Raw genomic sequence first — 7,366 nt, 5'->3', positions numbered from 1 at the left:
CTGAGGGACACCATCAAGTGTACCAACATGCTAATCATAGGCATCACAGAAGAAGAGAGGGGCTGAAAAATATTTGAAGAAATAATGGATAAAAACTTCCCAACCTGATGAAAAATATGAATTTACACATCCAAGAATGTCAATGAACTCTTAACAGGACATTCTCAAAGAGGTTCACAGTGAGACACATCATAGTAAAATTATCAAAATCCAAAGAAAAACAGGCTTGAAAACAACAAGGCAGAAGTGACTATTGGTATATAAGAACCCTCAATAAGATTAACAGCTGACTTCTTACCAGAAATCATGGAGGCTAGAAGGCAGTGGGGTACCATATTTGAAGTCCTAAAAGAAAAAAAAATCTGGTAACCAATAATTCTATATATACAAAACTATCCTTCAAGAATGAAGGAGAAATTAAGATATGTCCAGATAAAGAAAAGCTTGGAGTGCATTACCAGTAGACCTATGCTATGAGAACTACTAAGGGAGTTCTTCAGTCTGAAATGAAGATGGGGCAGTAACTCAAAGGTTTAAGAAGAAATAACACTGGCAAAAGTAAAAAATACAGGTAAATATAAAATCCAGTATTATTGTATTTTTGACTTTGTGGGTGAAGACACATCTTCATAGAAACCATCCAGTGTTACCACCCACAATTGGGTAGGCCATATCTCCATGGAAACAATCAGAAAGTTCCCACTCAGCAATATTGAATGAGGATTAAAGGACATGGCTTTTCTGGGGTACATAATAGCTCCAAACCAGCACAGATGCAAAGACACCAAGAAGTTGAAAACAAAAGGATGGAAAAGATATCCTATATATGTAGTACCCAAAAGAGAATTGAGGTTGCTATAATATTGTCAGACAAAATAGACTGTATACCAAAAAGGTGACAGCAGAGAAAAGGTTCAATCCATTGCTAAGATATAACAATTATAGATATATACATGAAATCACAAAGTCCCCAAAATATGAAGCAAATACTGACAGAATTGAAAGAAGACAGTTTTCTACTAATAGTCGGAAATTTCAATAGGCCACTTTTATTAATGAATAGAACAATTAGCCAGATGATCAACAAGGAAATAAAAGGTATGAGCAACACCATAAGGCAACTGCCCTAATAGATTAGAGTGGAGATCATTGAACTAGAGAATAGAAAAAGAAACAATTAACCCAAAAGTTGGTTCTTTGAAGAGATCCACAAAATTAAAAAATCTTTACCTAGAACGACAAGGAAAAAAGAGAGAAGATACATATAACTAAAATCAGACATGAAATGGGGGCATTACTACAGATTATATAGAAAGAAAAAGGATTATAATACTCTGAACAATTATAACAAATTAGATAGCCTATATAAAATAGATTCCCAGAAACACAAACTACTACCAGACTGACAAAAGAAAAAAATGTACAATCTGAATAGACCTTGTTCTAGTTTGCTAGCTGCCGGAATGCAATATACCAGAAACAGAATGGCTTTTAAAGGGAGAATTTAATGAGTGGCTAGTTCACAGTTCTAAGGCCGAGAAAATGTCCAAATTAAAACGTCTACAGAAATGTCCAATCAAAGGCATCCAGGGAAAGATACCTTGGTTCACGAAGGCCGATGAAGTTCAGGGTTTCTCTCTCAAGTGAGAAGGCACATGAGAACACAGTCAGGGCTTCTCTCTCGGCTGGAAGGGCACATGGCGAACATGGCATCATCTGCCAGCTTCCTCTCCTGGCTTCTGGTTTCATGAAGCTCCCCGGGAGGTGTTTTCCCTCTTCCTCTCCAAAGATTGCTGGCTCGTGGACTCTCTGCTACATCGTTCTGCTGTCTCTGAATCTCTCATTCTCCAAAATATTTCCTCTTTTATAGGACTCCAATAAACCAATCAAGACCCATCCAAATGAGTGGAGACATGTTGTCCCCTAATCCATTCTTGACTAAATCACATCATCCAGGGAGATGATCTAATTACAGTTTCAAACACATAGTATTGAATAGGAATTATTCTACCTTTATGAAATGGGGTTTATATTAAAACATGGCTTTTCTTAGGGGGCATACTTCCTTTCAAACCAGCACACCACCGTTGCCCAGCCTCAAATGATTTTTTTTTAACTTTTTGTATTGTATAATATAATATATATACAAAGCAAAGAAATAAAAAGCAATAGTTTTCAAAGCAGTCTTCAAGTAGTTACAAGACAGATCTCAGAGTTTGTCACTGGTTACCATATGATCCTCTCAGATTTTTCCTTTTAGCTTTCCAGAATATAGGAGGCTAGAGGGCTTAAATATTTTTTAATCATCACAATTGACTTTTTTCCTTATTTTTTGTGAACAATAACATATATACAAAAATTATAAATTTCAAAGCACAGCACCACAATTAGTTGCAAAACATATTTCAGACTTTGACATGGGTTACAATTTCACAATTTTAGGTTTCTTCTAGCTGCACTAAAATACTGGAGACTAAAAAAGATATCAAGTTAATGATTCAGCATTCATATTCATTTGTTAAATCCTAACTTCTCTGTATAAATCCACCATCACCTTTGATCTTTCCATCCCTCTCTTTAGGGGCATTTGGACCATGGCAATTCTAAATTGTTCATATTGGAAGGGTCTGTCACTAATATGGGGCAGGAAGATGGAATTATCTGATGTTCTGGAGATGCTGGGCTAGGTTTCAGGACTTACCTGGACCAGGGACCTATCTGGAGGTTGCAGGTTTCTGGAAAGTTACTCTAGTGTGTGGAACCCTTGTGGAATCTTATATATAACCCTAGGTGTTCTTTAGGATTAGCTGGAATGGTCCTGGTTGGGGGTTGGCAGGTTATGATAGGTAGCAAGGTCTACCTAAAGCTCACATAAGAGCAACCTCCAGAGTAGACTCTTGACTCCATTTGAACTCTCTGCAACTGATACTTTATTAATTACACTTCTTTTCCCCCTTTTGGTCAGGATGTAATTGTTGATTCCATGGTTCCAGGTCTGGATTCATTCCTGGGAGTCCTCTCCCATATTGCCAAGGAGATTTTCACTCCTGGATGTCATGTCCCATGTAAGAGGAAGGGCAATGATTTCACTTGTAGAGTTGGACTTAGAGAGACTGAGGCCGCATCTGCGCAACAAAAGAGGGCATCCAGAAGTAATTCTTAGGCATGCTAATAGGTAGTCTAAGATTCTCTGCTACCTACACAAGCTTCACAAAACTAAGCCTCATGATCGGGGGGCATGGCCTATTGATCTGGGTGTCCCTAAAGTTTGACACAGTATCAGGGGATTCCCTGATGTTAAGGTTTAATAGTTCCATATTTTTCTCCCATCCCTCAGGGGACTTTGCCAATATTTTTTTATTATCTGCTTAATATACTTTAGGATGTATCCAGGCATTACAATAATCTATACAGAATTAAAGGATCTCTTTCTTATTCTGTATTCGCTGTGTTTCAGTTGTTCAAATGAGCTATACAGATAGGTTGAATTAGATTATGTACTAGAGAAAATTTCAGTTCCAGACCAAATAAACCTTTCTTCCATTAGTCACAAAGAGTATGTGTGTTTCTAAAATATAAACACTGTCTTCCTTTCCCCTATGTTATGTATTACTTTAACCCCAACCTGTTTGGCTTCATTCTTATCTCTAAATATCAGGTTATATATATAAAACATCCTCTCAAAATCCAGAAATAATAATCATTTATTATTTCTATAATAAATTTCTATAATGTATCTGCCCTAAAAGCTTACAGTATAGGCCCTTGTTTTCATATAAGCATTTTCTAAAGGTCACCATACCATTCTTGTTCTTTTGTTTCTGGCTTATTTTGTCTCACCAAATTTCCACATGTTCATTCATATCGTTGCATGCCTCATGGCATTGTTCCTTTTTGTAGAAGCACACTTTCATTCATAAGTATACACCATTGTTTGCCAATCTACTTCTCCATCAGTGCATCCTTTAACCACCTACTTTGTCGGGCATCATGTACAGGGCCCAAAGTCCACAGTCCATCAATGTTCTCAATTTTAGATAATTTCATTGTCCCCAAGAGAAAGAAAACCAGTAAATATACCCTCACCAAACAGGAGATGTAAACCTACTCTTAACATTTGTCCTTTTACCCATTATTTACCTCTGTTGTTGCTGTAGTAGTGCTGATGGTTTCCTTTTGAACATAGCTCATAGCATGCAATAGCAGTTTTCCCCCTGTACCCTGGACTTAAACACTCTTTATACAAGAATCATCTTTGAAGTAATTCTTGTGAGAACTAATTTATATTTCTAGTGTGAATCAGTGGGACATGTAGGTCTAAACAACCCCTTTCAATCTTGTTCATCTTCAATATGGTAATATTACTTACAGACCCACTAGAGAAACACCTTCACTCCTATCTATTCCCTTACATTGGACTTCAACCTCATAAGCCAATGGTTTACCCATCTCTAGCTTCTATGTATCTCTGTGTCCCCTATATTCTGTATTATAAGCCTCTGATCATACCTTTATGCTGGTCATAAAAGTGGGTTCATACAGTATCTATCCATTCATGTCTAGCTAACTTCACTCAGCATTGTGTCCTCAAGGCTCATCCATCTTGTCATGTGCTTCAACATCATTTTGTCTTACTGCTGCATAATATTCCATCATATGTATATACCACATTTTGTTGATCCACTCATCTGTTGATGAACATTTGGTTTGTTTCCATCTTTTGGCGATTGTGACTAATACTGCTCTGAACAAATCGGTTTGTGTCATTGCTTTCGGCTCTTCTGGGTATATACCAAGTACTGCTATTGCTGGGTCATAGACAACTCAATATTAATTTCCTAAGGAACCACCAAAGAGTCTTCCATAGTGGCTGCACTTATGCAGTGCATAAGTGTCCCAGTTTCTCCATATCCTCTCCAACATTTATAGTTTCCTGTTTGTTTAATAGGAGCCATTCTTATAGGTGTGAGGTGATATCTCATTGTAGTCTGGATCTGCATTTCCCTTATAGCCAAAGAAAATGAACATTTTCTTGTGCTTTTGAGCCATCTGTATTTGGTCTTCAGAAAAATGCCTATTCATATCTTTAGGCCATTTTATAATTGGGTTGTTTGTTCTTTTGTTTTTGAGTTATATGATTTCTTTGTATATACAGGAAAACAAACCTTTGTCTGATATGTGATTTCCAAATATTTTCTCCCATTGAGTTGGCTGCCTCTTCACCTTTTTGACAAAGTCTTTTGAAGTGCAGAAGCATTTGATTTTGAGGAGATCTATTTTTTTGTTTGTTGCTTGTGCTTTGGGTGTAAAGTTTAGGAAGCTACCTCCTATTACTAGGTCTTGAAAATGTTTGCTTACATTTTATTTTAGAAGCTTTATGGTGCTAGTTCTTTTATTTAAGTATTTGATCTACTTTGAGTTAATTTTTGTGTAGGGTGTAAGAGAGGGGTCCTCTTTCATTCATTTGGGTATTGATATCCAGTTCTTCCATGACCAATTATTGAAAAACTATTTTGTCCCAGTTCAGAGTGTGTGGTGCCTTGTCAAAAATCAGTTGGCCATAGATTTGATGGACTATTTTTACACTCTTGATTTGATTCCATTGTCAATGCTTCTATCTTTGTGTCAGTACCATGCTGTTTTGACCACTGTGGCTTTATAGTAGGTTTTAAAGTCAGGGAGTGTTAATCCTCCCACTTTGTTCTTCTTTTTTAGGATGCTTTTTGGGTATTCATGTATAAATTCCTTTCCAGATGAATTTGATAGTTAGTTTTTCCAAATCTTCTAAGTATGTTGTTGGAATTATGATTGGTACTGTGTTGAATCTGTAGCTCAATTTGGGGGATAATTGACATCTTAACTATATTTAACCTTCCTATCCATGAGCAGGGAATGTCTTTCCACCTGTTTAGATCTCCTTTGATTTCGTTTAGCAATGTTATGTAGTTTTCTTTGTACAAGTCATTTACATCCCTAGTTAAGTTTATTCCTAAGTACTTGATTATTTTAGCTGCTATTTTGAATGGAGTTTTTTCTTTAACTGACTCCTCAGCTAAGTCATTGTGTATAGAAACGTTACTGATTTTTGCACATTAATTTTATATCCTGCCACCTTGCTGAATTTGTTTTTTAGCTCAAGTGACTTTGCTATAGATTTCTCATGCTTTAGATTTCTTCCAAGTATAGTATCATATCATCCGCTAATAATGAGAGTTTTACTTCTTCTTTCCAATCTAGATGCCTTTTATTTCTTTGTCCTGTCTGATTGTTCTAGCTAGAACTGCTAGAACAATGTTAAATAATAGTGGTGACAGTGGGCATCCTTGTCTTGTACCTTGGTTTTGGGGGGAAAACTTTCAGCCTCTCTCCATTGAGTACAATGTTGGGTATCAGCTTTTCATATATTTCTGTTTCTCATATTGAAGTAGTTACCTTTGATTCCTATCTTTTGGAATGTTTTTATCAGAAAAGAATGCTGGATTTTGTTGAATGCTTTTCCACCATCAATTGAGATGATCATGTGATTTTTCCCTTTTGATTTACTACTATACTGTATTACATAAATTGATTTTCTTGTGTTGAACCATTCTTGCATTTCTGGTATAAACCCCAGTTGATTATAGTGTATAACTCTTTTAATGTGCTCATGGATTCAATTTGCTGATATTTTATTGAGAATTTTTACATCTATGTTCATTAGGGAGATTGGCCTATAGTTTTTTTTTTCTTCTAGCATCTTTACCCAGTTTTGTTATTAAAATGATATTAGCTTCATAAAATGACTTAGGTAGAGTTCCTTTTTCCTCAATTTCTTGGAAAAGTTTGAGCAGGATTGGTGTTAGTTCTTTCTGGAATGTTTGATAAAATTCCCCTGTGGAAACAAGCAATCTCACCACCCTCCCCCTCTCTATGTGGGACATGACTCCCAGGGGTGTGGACCTTCCTGGCAATGTGGGACATAAATCCTAGAATGAGCTGGGACTCAGCATCAAGGAATTGAGAAAGCCTTCTCAACCAGAAGGGGTAAGAGGAAAATGCTCTTCTCGACCCAAGGGGGAAGAGAGAAATGAGACAAAGTGTCAATGGCTGAGAGATTCCAAACAGAGTCAAGAGGTAATCCTGGAGGTTATTCTTACACATTAAATAAATATCACTTTGTTAGTTAAGATGTAATGGAGAGGCTGGAGGGAACTGCTTGAAAATGTAGAGCTGTGTCCCAGTAGCCATGTTTCTTGAAGATGATTGTATAATGATATAACTTTCACAATGTGACTTTGTGATTATGAAAACTTTGTGTCTGATGCTCCTTTTATCTACTTTATCAACAGATGAGTAAAACATAAGGAATAAAAATAAATAATAAAGC

This window comes from Tamandua tetradactyla, chromosome 10, assembly GCF_023851605.1.
Source record: "Tamandua tetradactyla isolate mTamTet1 chromosome 10, mTamTet1.pri, whole genome shotgun sequence".
In the NCBI taxonomy this organism is placed as follows: domain Eukaryota; kingdom Metazoa; phylum Chordata; class Mammalia; order Pilosa; family Myrmecophagidae; genus Tamandua; species Tamandua tetradactyla.
This window is presented reverse-complemented; position numbering follows the sequence as displayed.